General features: G+C 45.1%; 1 pseudogene; it reads right to left on the bottom strand.

Annotated features, from left to right (window-relative positions):
• Nucleotides 1–276: 276 nt before the first annotated feature.
• On the bottom strand, nucleotides 277–11,174 carry LOC140465576 (probable G-protein coupled receptor 139; annotated as a pseudogene).
• Nucleotides 11,175–15,241: the final 4,067 nt, after the last annotated feature.

Here is a 15,241-nt window from a genome sequence, read left to right as displayed (position 1 = left end):
GAATGTTCCTGGTATCACTGGTCTGTGGGTGGTGAATGTCTCTCGGAACTCTATCGTGTCATGACAGAAGCTGGAAGTTCATCATACAATGGGTTTCAAGATGGCCTCAGCATCATCAGAAAGGGTCTCACAGATTGTCCCATTGCCTGATCCAACTGGCTGACCAGGCGTATTGGCTTTGTGTATTTTCAGATGACAGGAGAGGTCTCAGTATATGAGAATTATGAAGGACGAGAGTGTAGAGGATTCTCTGGAGATCTTGGTCTAAGGTCTTGATCAATTCTTTGAGTTGATGGGTGTGTTCTTTGGTTGGTTCAGTAGCTCGTTGTCTGTGTGTTCCTGGGTGTACACTGGTCGGTATGCTTCTGTGGAGTAATCCATTCTATTATGTATGATGGTGGCTCCTCCTTTGTCTGCTGGTTTGATAACCATGTTGCGTCTGGCCATGAGAGCATGGATGGCGTTGTGTTGTGCGTCGGTGACATTCTGCACTGCCTTGTGAGTGCAGGTGATGAATCTGGCTTTACCACATCTCCGGGCTGATTGAGCAGACACGGCGAGCCTAGGGCAGAGGGCCTTCTGCAGGGATCCAATTCAACTCTTTCTTCTTTAGTGGCTGCACTATGGATCTCTCCACCAACTGTTCCGGTTCATTGGTTCCCTCACTGGGCTCACTGCTGACATCTTTCGGTGTGTGGAAGAATTCCCTAAACCTCATTTGCCTTACGAATTCGTCTGTGTCTAACACGAGACCAGTGGGGCAGACATTTTGTCCGTGGGGCAGAAATTGAGCCCTTGGCTGAGAACTTCGATTTACACAACAACATAGAATCGCTGAGCAGAAACTGACAGCTAAGATTATGTACCCATGAAGACAGCCTCAACTGTGGTCCTGGGATTATGTTGTGATACACATGATACTACCAGACTGCTCTGTATTTGTAAAATCTTCCTTACTGTCCTATTTTGACACCAGCACATAAATTGTTTGATCTGATTAAATTACCTTGTACAGTTTTGAATGACTTACCACATTGCTTAAAACATTCACATGAGACTCTCCTACTTATTGTGTTATTCCAGTTATCTTACTCTTCTCCAGCATCACGTTATTTTTTAATTATCTCTCTACCTCATTTAATGGGTACATCGGTCAGCCTTCCGCTTGTTATCCACCTGTTGATATTTTTCTTACAGGGCGTGATGCCCTTGATCAAATGCAGATGTCCGTTATTCAGCCTCTCGACACATCACTCACCCCATTTGTCTGATCTTTTGTTCTCTCTGGTCATTAATCTCTCTGGTTATAAATGGTGTGCCTGTATGCTTATATCTCACTGCACCTGACAACAGGGTAACTCTTCAAACACTTGGGATTTCAATTAAACCTATTGGACTATCGGCTGATATTGTGTAACTTTGGCCTTTTCCTACCCCGGGCTAACAACGACACCTATATTCGGGACACCACCCACGCCCTCCACCTCCTCCACGATTTTCACTTCCCCGGTCCCCAATGCCTTATCTTCACCATGGACATCCAGTTCCTGTACACTTCCATCCCCCATCTCGAAGGATTCAAAGCCCTCCGCTCCTTCATTTCCCACCGTACCAACCAGTACCCTTCCACTGACACCCTCCTTCGAATGACTGAACTGGTCCTCACACTGAACAACTTCTCTTTCCAATCCTCCCACTTCCTCCAAACCAAAGGAGTAGCCATGGCCACCCACATAAGCCCCAGCTATGCCTGCCTCTTCGTAGGATATGTGGAACAATCCATGTTCCGCAGCTACACTGGCACCACTTCCCACCTTTTCCTCCGCTACATCGATGACTGTGTCGGCGCTGCCTCATGCTCCCAAGAGGAGGTTGAACAGTTCACCCACTTTACCAACACCTTCCACCCTGACCTCAAATTCACCTGGACCATCTCAGACTCCTCCCTCCCCTTCCTTGACCTCTCCATTTCTATCTCGGGCGACCGAGTCAACACGGACATTTACTATAAACCGACCGACTCCCACAGCTACCTGGACTACACCTCCTCTCACCCTGCCCCCTGTAAAAACGCCATCCCATATTCCCAATTTCTTCGTCTCCGCCGCATCTGCTCCCAGGAGGACAAGTTCCAATACTGAACAACCCAGATGGCCTCCTTCTTCAAAGACCTCAATTTCCCCCCAGACGTGGTTGACGATGCCCTCCACCGCATCTCCTCCACTTCCCGCTCCTCTGCCCTTGAGCCCCGCCCCTCCAACCGCCACCAGGACAGAACCCCACTGGTCCTCATCTACCCGCCCACCAACCTCCATATGCAGCGCAGCATCCGCCATCATTTCCGCCACCTCCAAACGGACCCCACCACCAGGGATTTATTTCCCTTCCCTGCCCTATCAGCATTCTGAAAAGACCACTCCCTCCGTGACTCCCTCGTCAGATCCACACCCCCCACCAACCCAACCTCCACTCCCGGCACCTTCCCCCGAAACTGCAAGAAATGCAAAACTTGCACCCACACCTCCCCGCTTACTTCATTCTCAGGCCCCAAGGGATCCTTCCATATCCGCCACAAATTCACCTGCACCTCCACACAAATCATTTATTGCATCCGCTGCACTCAATATGGCTTCCTCTATATTGGCGAGACAGGCCGCCTACTTGCGGAACGTTTCAGAGATCACCTCTGGGACACCAGGACCAACCAACCCAACCACCCCGTAGCTCAACACTTCAACTCCCCCTCCCACTCCATCAATGACATGCAGGTCCTTGGACTCCTCCATCGCCAGACCATAGCAACACGATGGTTGGAGGAAGAGCGCCTCATCTTCCACTTGGGAACCCTCCAACCACAAGGTATTAACTTAGATTTCTCCAGTTTCCTCATTTCCCCTCCCCCCACCTTGTCTCAGTCAAATCCCTCAAACTCAGCACCGCCTTCCTCACCTGCAATCTTCTTCCTGACCTCTCCGCCCCAACCCCCACTCCGGCCTATCACCCTCACCTTGACCTCCTTCCACCTATCGCATTTCCAACGCCCCTCCCCCAAGTCCCTCCTCAATACCTTTTATCTTCGCCTGCTGGACACACTTTCCTCATTCCTGAAGAAGGGCTCATGCCGGAAACGTCGATTCTCCTGCTCCTTGGATCCTGCCTCACCTGCTGCGCTTTTCCAGCAACACATTTTCAGCTCTGATCTGCAGTCCTCACTCTCTCCTTAACAACGACACCTCCACATATTGCGAACTGTGAAAGCAGAGAGCACTGAGACCCAAATTCTGATGGAAACTGATCATCGACCTGTGGGTGATGGTGTTGTTATTCTTGTTACCAAGTCGAAAGAGTATGTGATCACTTTAAAAGAGAGTTGTCCTTTATGAGCTAAGAGATTGTAACAGAACATGTGTCTGTGACGGGTGAAGAGAGAGCTCGACATTGATATAATGGATCAATTAGCTTGGGGCGGGGGAGGTGTTTTGATGTTGCGCTAACCGAATTTGAATTTAACCAATTAATAATTATGCCCGGGATGCAAAAAAACAATTGAATTAAAATTTTACAGTATTGACGACATCAGACCATTGAGAGGGTACGATGTTGGGGATATGGAAAGGAAGGGCATTGTGAACATTAATGAGAGGGAACTGCTGATTAAACCAGAGAGTGCATTTCATCTGAAACAGGCTCTCAAAGCTTCAAACAAAATCTCCCAGAAGGCCCCATCTATTACAGAGACCAAGGAATTTTATACAAAGGCACTAGTTGAAAAAGAGAAAAACCCTCAAAGTCAACAGCCCAGGGAAAAAGCAGCAAATCAGGAAGGACAAGAGGAATACAGCAGATTGGGATGGACAGAAGGAAACAGCAGATTCAGGAGAACAGAAGGAAGACAGCAGAGGAACTGGATGGATTTTGAGAGATTAAGTTGATTTAATATTTAAGAATTGTGTTATTGCAGTAGTATTTTTATAGAGTTGGGATCAGACAGTGATTACTGAAGAACAAAGGGAGCTTGGGTTTGTTAAAAGGTTTTGTTTAGTGTCCACTGTTAGAATTAGAAAAAATAAACTGTTATTTTCTTTAAGCTGTGGAAATCAAGCAGTTTTCTTTCCTTCACTCCCACATTTAACAGATTGCGAGGTGAGGTGAGTTTTTCTGACCGTTTTAGTTTTCCTTCGCAGAGGATTTAGAGGAACACATCGTAACATTATCTAAGTCTCTTTGTGAGATCCTGTTTTTCACAAGAGTCCAAGCAGATCAGGAGATCCACTTAAATATAAGGAATCCAAGTATGACCTTCACAGACCCATTAAGACAGCCAAGGACCAATACCGCTCCAAAGTAGAGACCAAGACAGGCACCCGGCAACTATGGCAAGGACTGAATGACATCACAGGTTCTAAAACGTGACAGTGCAAGATAGCAGACAATGACACATCCCTCCCGGATCGTATCAATGCCTTCTGTGCTCGCTTTGAGCAGAATTTCAGCAGAGAGTTAATACCTATTCTGAAAAGTCCTGACGAATCTAGCCCAACAGTCACTGGATCAGAGGTCAGATCGGTTTTCCTTTGTTTGAATCCAAGGAAAGCAATGGGACCAGATGGAGTACCGGGCCATGCACTCAGAGCATGTGCAGATCAACTCGCAGAGGTCTTCTTGGACATCTTCAACCTCTCCCTGCAGCAGGCCACTCTCCCTGCCTGTTCCAAGAGGCCGACATCATCCCTGTGCCGAAGAAGGCGCATGCAGCATGTCTCAATGACTACCGCCCAGTGGCTCTAACCTCAGTGGTCATGATGTGCTTTGAAAGGCTCCCCACTACTCTTGACCCCCTCCAATTTGCCTTTCACACCAATAGATCCATGTCAGATGCCATAATCATATGCCCTTCACTCCTGCCTAGAACATCTTCACACCAAGAACAGCTACATAAGAATCCTACTCATTGACTATAGTCCAGCCTTCAACACTATTGTCCCCTTCAGACTGATTACTAAACTTAGTGAACTCAGACTAAGCCCCACTCTCTGCAACTGGATCCTCAGTTTCCTGACCCACAGGCCACAATCCGTGAAGACTGGGGACAATATTTCATCCTCACGAACACTCAACACTGGAGCCCTCCAGAGGTGTACACTTGGCCCCCTTGTGTACTCACTGTATAGCTTTGACTGCATCACCAAATACCAGACTAATACTGTTCACAAGTTCGCTGATGACACCACCATATTCGGTCGAATCTCAGATGGCGACGAAACAGACTATAGACGGAAGGTGGAAGACCTGGAAAAATGGTGCACTGAGAACAACCTAGCTCTCAATGCCAGCAAAACCAAGGAACTCATTATTGGCTTTTGGCAGGATGTTCCTCATTCCACCCTACACATTAACAGCACAGAGGTGGAACGAGTGGAGAGTATCAAGCTCCTGGGAGTGGTCATCCACAACAAGCTTCCTTGGACTTTTCTTGTGGACACACTAGTTACGAAGGCCCAGCACAATGAGAGGATACGTAATTGGGGAAAAGGAAACTATGATGCGATCAGACGTGAGTTGGGAAGCATGAACTGGGAGTAATTCTTCCATGTAAAGGACACTATAGACATGTGGAGACTGTTTAAGGAACATTTGTTGCAAGTGATGAAGAAATATGTCCCTCTGAGATAGGCAAGAAGGGGTAAGATAAAGGAACCTTGGATGAAGAGAGTGGTGGAGCTTCTCGTCAAAAGAAAGAAGGCAGCTTACATAAGGTGGAGGAAGCAAGGGTCTTGCTCAGCTCTGGAGGATTACAGGCAGGCGAGGAAGGAGCTCAAAAATGGTCTGAGTAGAGCCAGGAGGGGGCACAAAAAAGACTTGGCAGGAAGGATTAGGGAGAATCCAAAGGCATTTTACATGTATGTGAGGAATAAGAGAATGAGCAAAGAAAGAGTAGGGCCGATCGGGGATAGCATAGGGAATTTGTGTATAGAGTCTGGGGAGGTAGGGGAACCCGTAAATGAGTTTTTCGCTTCTGCCTTTATACTAAAGAAAAAGGACCTTGTAGTGAATGAAACCATTGAGGAGCAGGTAAGCATGCTGAAATGGATAGGGATAAAGGGAGCTGATATGCTGAAAATTTTGTCAAACATTAAGATTGACAAGTCACCAGGCCAGGACCAGATTTGCCCTTGGCTGCTTTGGGAAGTGAGAAATGTGATTGCTTCACCACTTGCGAAGATCTTTTCATCCTCGCTCCCCACTGGAGTCGTACCTGAGGACTGGAGAGAGGCAAATGTAATTCCTCTCTTCAAGAAAGGAAATAGGGAAATCCCCGGCAATTACAGACCAGTCAGTCTCACATCTGTCGTCGGCAAGGTGTTAGAAAGGATTCTGAAGGATAGGATTTATGACCATCTGGAAGAGCATGGCTTGATTAAATGCAGCCAGCACGGCTTTGTGAGGGGCAGGTCATGCCTCACAAATCTTGAGTTCTTTGGGGATGTGACTAGAAAAGTTGATGAGGGTCGAGGTGTGGATGTGGTGTATATGGACTTCCGCAAGGCATTTGATAAGGTTCCCCATGGTAGGTTCGTTCAGAAGATCAGGAGGAATGGGATTCAGGGAAAAGTAGCTGTCTGGTTACAGAATTGGCTGGTCGACAGAAGACAGCGAGTGGTAGTGGAAGGAAAATATTCTGCCTGGTAGTCAGTGGTGAGTGGTATTCAACAGGGCTCTGTCCTTGGGACTCTACTGTTTGTAATTTTTATTAATGACTTGGATGAGGAGATTGAAGGATGGGTTAGTAAGTTTGCAGATGACACAAAGGTTGGAGGTGTTGTTGACAGTATAGAGGGCTGTTGTGGGCTGCAGCCGGACATTGACAGGATGCAGAGATGGGCTGAGAGGTGGCAGATGGAGTTCAACCTGGATAAATGCAAGGTGATACATTTTGGAAGGTCGAAATTGAAAGTTGAGTACAGGATTAAAGACAGGATTCTTTGCAGTGTGGAGGAATAGCGGGATCTTAGTGCGCAGGTACATAGATCCCTTAAAATTGCCACCCAAGTGGACAGGGTTGTTAAGAAAGCATATGGTGTTTTGGCTTTCATTAACAGGGGATTGAATTTAAGAGCCGTGAGATCTTGTTGCAGCTCTATAAAACTTTGGTTAGACTACATCTGGAATACTGTGTCCAGTTCTGGTCGCCCTATTATAGGGGAGATGTGGATGCTTTGGAGAGGGTTCAGAGGAGGTTTACCAGGATGCTGCCTGGAATAGTGGACTTATCTTATGAAGAGAGGTTGACTGAGCTCAGACATTTTTCATTGGAAAAAAAGGAAGAGAGGGGACCTAATTTAGGTGTATAAGATAATGAGAGGCATAGATGGAGTCGATAGCCAGAGACTTTTTCCCAGGGCAGAAATGACTAACACGAGGGGTCATAGTTTTAAGTTGTTTGGCGGAAAGTATGGAGGGAATGTCAGAAGCAGGTTCTTTCCGCAGGGAGTTGAAAGAGCATGGAATGCATTGCCACCAGTTGGGTCATTGGGGATATTTAAGAGACTGCTGGACATGCATATTGTCATAGAAATTTGAGAATTCGTACATTAGGTTTACCTTGCATGAGGATCAATGGTCGGCACAACATAATGGGCTGAAGGGCCTGTTCTGTGCTGTACTGTTCCATGTTCTATTTAACGTCTCTTCTTCCTCAGGCAGCAGAGGAAATTTGGCATGATGGTGAATACCCTTGCCAATTTTTACAGGTGTGCTAGCAAGAGCATTTTGACTGGGTATATCACTATGGTATCTGTACCATTCAAGATCGGAGATGGTTACAGAAAGTGGTGAACTCGTCTGGACAATCACAAAGGCCAACCTCCCATCTATAGAATCCATCTACCAGGCCCGCTGTCAAGGAAAGGTCGCCAGCATTCTCAAAGATCCATCCCACCCTGGCAATGTTTTTCTACAACCTCTGCCGTCGGGGAGAAGGTACAGAATCCTGAACACACACACCAGCTGCTTTCTTAACAGTTTCTATCCTATTTCGATCAAATACTGAATGAACTCACAAAATCTTAACATTCAGCTGTACCTGTGTTTTTGTTTTTGCTGCTGTTTATCTATTATTTACTCATCTATGCTACTTAACTCTGTGATCTGCCTTTATTGCTCGTAAGACAAAGCTTTTCACTGTGCGTCAGTACACGGGACAATAAATTCAATTCAATTCTCTCAGACTCACACATGACAAGAATGTTGAGACAATAAAGTAACTGGTTGTCACTGACTGGATAGCTTCAGTCCGTTGTGAGGTAATTACAGCAGCTACATAATTTCACCTTATTCCTTTTTGCACGCTGTTGTATAGTTCTAGATTGTACACTGGATTAAAAACACTGGACTGTTCTTTTTCACACAGCCCACAGTTTGATTGGCTTCTGTGAATTCTAACTCTGGGACACTGTTTCAACCCTGAATTTCTTGAGAACAGAAATCTCCTCCACTGTCAGTTTGACTGTCCAAGAACCTGGGAATCCTCCTTGATGTGTACCCCATGAGTAATTTGCCCAGCTCACATTATTTCAGACATTATGTTTCCTTATCCACAGCCATCACGATCCTCACGAACACGACCATAACTACTGTTAATAATAAGACATGTTTATAATAACAGAAGTAGCGATAATGGGAAAACGAGAATAATAACTTGAGTCAACATTTCCAATGAATAGGATATTTGATTCCATACTGAGTTTAATTATTTTTTCCCTGAGTAGGTATGAAGAATAGACAATCGATGTGATTGAGCTGAAGTTGGGACGGTCAGTGTTGTTGAGATTGGGTTGTACCTCCAGCTGTCATCTTTCAGAATTTCTATTTGACAGTTTTCCCCTGATCTGCTGAATAAACCGAAACTGTTTTTTTGCAACTTTTTATAAAGAATTTAACAATTGACGTCACCAAACATTTTACTGAACTTTTTAACTGCTCTCTGAACTTGGCCTGAGACACCACGTAAATAAATGTGTTTGTGCAGCAGCTCAGGTTCCGCAGCATATGGGCAACATTTTCAAAGATATAGAAGGAATACTCATCTAGGTAAGAACAGACATCAAAAATATATAAAATATACACTAACCAAAGAAGTATAAAACTGCCCGAAATGCTGAAGAGTAAAATCACAGACTTTCTTCTGTTTCTCATCTCTGGGTCACTGTGGTCCAGGGCCTTGTTTTGACACTTTAAGCCCTTTCGGATTCGACTGACCTTGAAAATGTGTTTGACTGTCAGAATGTTGAGGAACAGAATTAACCCGAATGGTATCAATGGGGTTAAGACCTTTTCAATCTTCCGAAATCCAATCCATCTCGGGTCAGTAAAATAACTTCGCTTATTAGAGCAGAAAAACGTTACATTATCAATTATCACTTTAGGTTTAAAACTGAAGTCGATGGGAATATTTTTTTCAACAGAGCAGAGTGCCTGTTGTTGCAGTTTTCTTGGTACAATATGTCGTTTTCAACTTCTGGAAACAAATGGCTACAAATCGGTCAAAGGTGAAAGAGACAGTGAACCAGACAGAACAGTCGACAGCTGCACGGAGCAAGACATAACGAACACTGCATACAGGAGTGATTCTCAGGAAATTTAATGGGAAATAATAGTCATTGATTCGATGAAGTATGACATTAGTGATTATTGCCAATAGATCCGCTGCTGCCATGGCAACCAGGTACAAAGTGATGCATGGAGAAAGGCCACACTTTCCCTGCGATAAAACCACGATTGCCAACACATCAACTGTACAAAGAGAAGCAGAACACACCACAACTGAGATGTGATATCACTGACAGTTTCCCGATTAAAGCCAAGACTACAAGGGCGAGATTTAAAACAAAATGCGTGAGGACCCGGCTACGGTTAAGTCATAGATTATTTTGTTAAATATTTCAATAAAATTATCATTATGTCTGTTCTTGATTTCATTAGCCTCATAACATGGTTAAATAAGACAAATGTGTGTTCTGAATCAAGCCGAATGATTGAACCACATTTGGAACAGAGCGCCTTATACTTATATTCAGATAAATAAGAGTTCGGCTCAGGGCTGTCTCCGGAGTATATTTTGAGAGGTTTGGGATGGTGGGGTTATGGTAATTGGTCTGGTCGCATATTCAAATTAAATCTGAGAGATTGCAGAAATTAGGACATTTTTTGTTAGATGTGTTTCTGTTCAGCGCATATGAGAGGCATTAGTCATGAACCAACAGAGACAATATAAATAACAAAGTGTTTAGAAATGGAATGTGGGGTATCATAATGACGACATTGTGGGCGCCCAGTTTGAATTTCACTAATAAAAGACGGTCTCTCAGAAATCCACGAATGAATTCAAATAAATCCTTTACTCAAAGAGTTGTGAGAAAATGGAGTGTCTGCCATGTGCAGTAAACGAGATGAATAATTGTATAAAGGAAGCGAAATCTCTCAAACTCTGGAAAACTGGTATACTAAATGTTTACTACATAATATTTAAATCATTATATCAGCTTGCTCGTGACCTCAAATTGGCAGCTTCCTGGGGGAGGGGAATAGCTCAGGCAGCAGCAGTGAGTACAACAATAACACGACTTGGAAGAAATGTCCGTTTCTGCCCTGCTCTGAAAAGCATCCTGGACCGAACGGTCCTTCAGAAACCCAGAGGGTCAGTGCAGTCAGGTTTGTATTCCCGTTCGGGCCTGAACTCGGTAAAATGATAATGTACTCAACGGGGCCAATAAGAATGGGTTCAGACAGGGACCATTGATTTAACCGTGCATGACTTCCCTAAAAAGTATAAAATGTTATAACAGAGAACAGAATTGAAATCCAGGCAGTTGAGCCAACAGATTAATTCAAACAAGTCATTCACGATGACAGCGTTAGTGTAATGATATTCCTGACTCCGTCCATATAGATGGCACAACAAGCTCCACATGAAGAGACAGATGACACTCAAGAATGTCGAGCTATTTCCACGGTCACGGAAGCAGCTCGAGCTGTTGAGTAATTCCACACAGAACAGTAATGACCTCATGCACATCATTCGGCAATCTCATGGTTTACAGACACTTACCAGGTACCCCAATGACCGCCAGCATCAGGTAATATATTTTTCTGACTAACTGAATTGGTCGATGCATTTTCGTTATGAATTATTCTGTCCCTTCGTGCTTATGGGCAAATCACTGAATTACCCTCGTTTCCAGAGCATGTATCTTATGCCCTAAAAGTTATCCACTGGGACACTGAGGTTTCAACATTGCTCAACCTGTTTTCACCTCATTTGAGCAAACAGCTTGCGATTGTTGCCTTAATTCCCTGTTGATGGGACAGGTTTAGCGATGAGGTGTTGCAACGCAATGTTCTCATGAGGTTTATCGAATCGCTGCAAGGACAACTTCATTAGTACCAGCCCCCTTCCTCGTCCCCATTGATCTGTGGGACATTGTTGCCTCTATCTGTCAATGAATTGGTTTCTGATTGAATCCAGCATCAGAATGTTGTCAGCCCCTTCATTTCAGATGATGCCATGAGGTGACTTTACAATGTTATTATCACTAGATTATTGCTCAAAAGAACCAGTTTATATTTTCATGGGAATCTGCAGTTAAAAACAGGGATGGCATCAACGTGGGGTTTGAGGATGATTCAGGAGAAGAGTGAAAGTAATAGGGGTGGTTGTTATGGGGGCCTTTAACTTTCTAGATATTGAATGGGAAAGCTATAGCTCGAGTTCGTTTATTTAAATATTGATTAAGGTTCTAATACTGAACAGGAAACAAGTTCTGAATGTCAGAAAAGCCCATCTTCTTCATTACTGTCCAAAGGCAAAAGTCACATGGCACCAGGTTATAATCCAACAGATTTATTCCAAATCACAACAGGAAGCACTTCAACTGATGTCGGAGCAGCGCTCCCAAAGCGGGAGATTCTGAATAAATCTGTTCGACTAGAACCTGGGGTCATCTGACTTTCCCCACAGCAGCCCAACATCAGCATCTCCACATCATTATTGTCCATTAGGGAAGGAAATTGCTGTGTCATATTGGTCTTCGGATATACGTGACTCCAGTCCCATAACTGAGGCACAGATAGGCGGTTTTGTGGGGGCGAGAGACTCAGGTTTGGTATGTTGCCTCCCAGGTGCAAGGGTACGTGACATCTCTGATCGTGTTTTCCGGGTCCTTAAGGGGGAGGGGGAGCAGCCCGAAATCGTGGTCCACATTGGCACCAACGACATAGGTAGGAGGAGGGCTGAGGATGTTAGGCAGTCTTTCAGGGAGCGAGGTTGGAAGCTCAGGGTTAGAACAAACAGAGTTGTTGTCTCTGGTTTGTTACCCATGCCACGTGATAGAAAATCGCGGAATAGGGAGAGAGAACAGTTAAATGTGTGGCTACAGGGATGGTGCAGGAGGAAGGGATTCTGGTTTCTGGATAACTAAGGTTCTTTCTGGGGAAGGTGGGACCTCTATAAACAGGATGGTCTACACCTGAACCTGAGGGGCACCAATATCCTTGCGGGGAGGTTTCCTGTGCTCTTGGTGGGGTGGGGGGCGGGTTAAACTAAATCTGCAGGGGCATAGGAACCTAGACTGTAGCTTTAGGGTGCAGGACCTGGAGTGTAGGGAGGTTAGGAACATGCCATCAATCTCAAAATAGGGTGCCTGTAAACAGGAAAGTGGTTTGAAGAATGGTACGAAATAAGGTAGGCGAACTTGCAGCGTGGGTTGGTACCTAGGATTTCGATGTTGTGGCTATTATGGACACATGGGTAGAAGAGGGACAGGATTGGCTGTTGCAGGCTCCAGGGTTTAAATGTTTTAGTAGGGTCAGACGTGGAGGTAAAAGAGGGGGAGGTGTGGCATTGCTTGTCAAAGATGGTATTACAGCAGTGGAAAGGACGATGGATGAAGACTCGTCATCTGAGGTAGTTTGGGCTGAGGTTAGGAATAGGAAAACCCAGTTAGGAGTGTTCTGCAGGCCTCCTAATAGTCCTAGAGACGTAGAAAAAGGGATTGCGAGGATGATTCAGGAGAAGAGTGAAAGTAATAGGGGTGGTTGTTATGGGGGACTTTAACTTTCTAGATATTGATTGGGAAAGCTATAGCTCGAGTTCGTTCGATAGGTCAGTGTTTGTCCAATGTATGTAGGAGGGTTTCCTGACACAATATGTAGACAGGCCAACAAGAGGTGAGGCCATACTGGATTTGATTCTGGGTAGCGAACCAGGCCAGGTTTTAGAATTGGAGGTAGGTGAGCACTTTGGGGACAGTGACCACAATTCGGTGACTTTTACTTTAGTGATGGAGAGGGATAAGTGTGCACTGCAGGGCAAGAGTTATAGCTGGGGGCAGGGAAATTATGATGCGGTGAGGCACAACTTAGGATGCGTGGCTTGGAAAAGTAGGCTTCAAGGCATGGGCGGAATTGATATGTGGAGCTTGTTCAAAGAGCAACTATTGAGTCTCCTTGATAAATATGTACCTGTCAGGCAGGGAGGAAAGGGTCGTGTGAGGGAGCCATGGTTTAATAAGGAATTGGAATCCCTTGTTAAAGAGAAGATGAGGCGTGAAGGTTCAATTGGGGCGATAGAGAGTTATGAGGTAGCCAGGAAGGATCTGAAGAGAGAGCTAAGAGCAGCAAGGAGGGGACATGAAAAGTCCTTAGTTAGTAGGATTAGGGAAAACCCAAAGGCTTTCTATAGGTATGTCAGGAATAAAAGAATGACTAGGGTAGGAATAGGTGCAGTCAAGGAAGTAATGGGAAGTTGCGTGTGGAGGCTGAAGAGATTGGGGAGACACTGAATGAATACTTTTCGTCAGTATTCACTCAGGAACAGAACATTGTTGCCGATGTGAATACTGAGTCACAATTAATTAGAATGGACGGCTTTGAGGTATGTAGGGAAGAGGTGTTTGAAATTCTGGAAAGGGTGAAAATAGATAAGCCCCCTGGGCCTGATGGCATTTATCCTAGGATTATCTGGGAAGCAAGGGAGGAGATTGCAGAGCCACTGGCCTTGATTTTTGTGTCCTCATTGTCTACAGGAATAGTGCCAGAAGACTGGAAGATAGCGAATGTGGTTCCCTTGTTCAAGAAGGGGAGTAGGGATAACCCTAGTAAATATTGGGCGGTGAGCCTCACATCTGTTGTGGGCAAAGTCTTAGAGAGAATTGTAAGGGATCGGATTTATGAACATCTGGATAGGAATAATGTGATCAAGGATAGTCAGCATGGTTTTGTGAAGGGCAGGTCGCGCCTCACAAACCTTATTGAATTCTTTGAGAAGGTGACTAAGGAGGTGGATGAGGGTAAAGTGGTAGATGTGGTGTATCTGGATTTTAGTAAGACGTTTGATAAGGTTCCCCATGGTAGGCTACTGCAAAAAATACGGAGGTATTTGCATTGAGGGTGAGTTGGAGGTTTGGATTAGGAATTGGCTGGCTGGAAGAAGACAGAGTGTAGTAGTTGATGGTAAAGGTTCATCTTGGAGTGCAGTTACTGGCGGTGTTCCGCAAGGATCTGTTTTGGGACCATTGCTGTTTGTCATTTTTATAAATGACCTGGAGGAGGGGCTAGAAGGTTGGGTGAGCAAGTTTGCGGATGATACGAAAGTCAGTGGAGTTGTTGAGAGTGAGGAAGGATATGTCAGGTTACAGCAGGATATAGATAAGCTGCAGAGCTGGGCAGAAAGGTGGCAAATGGAGTTCAATGTGGGTAAGTGTGAGGTGACTCACTTTGGTATGAGTAACAAAAAGGTGGGGTACTAGGATAATGGTCAGATACTTGGTAGTGTGGATGAGCAGATGGATCTTGGTGTCCATGTACGCAGTTGCCACCCAGGTTAATAGTGCGGTGAAGAAGGCATATGGCGTACTGACTTTTATTAGTAGAGGAACTGAGTTCCGGAGTCCTGAGGTCATGTTGCAGTTGTATAAGACTCTGGTGCGGCCGCATCTGGAGTATTGTGTGCAGTTTTGGTCGTCATACTATAGGAAGGATGTGGAGGCACTGGAACGGGTGCAGAACTGCTATGGGAGGAAGATCGTATGAGGAAAGGCTGAGGCACTTGGGGCTGTTTTCATTGAAGAAAAGAAGGTTTAGTTGTGACTTGATAGAGGTGTACAAGATGATTAGGGGTTTAGATAGGGTTGACCATGAGAACCTTTTCCACGTATGGAGTCAGCTATTACGAGGGGACACAGCT

Source organism: Chiloscyllium punctatum, chromosome 42, assembly GCF_047496795.1.
Source record: "Chiloscyllium punctatum isolate Juve2018m chromosome 42, sChiPun1.3, whole genome shotgun sequence".
Taxonomy (NCBI): Eukaryota; Metazoa; Chordata; class Chondrichthyes; order Orectolobiformes; family Hemiscylliidae; genus Chiloscyllium; species Chiloscyllium punctatum.
This window is presented reverse-complemented; position numbering and strand designations above follow the sequence as displayed.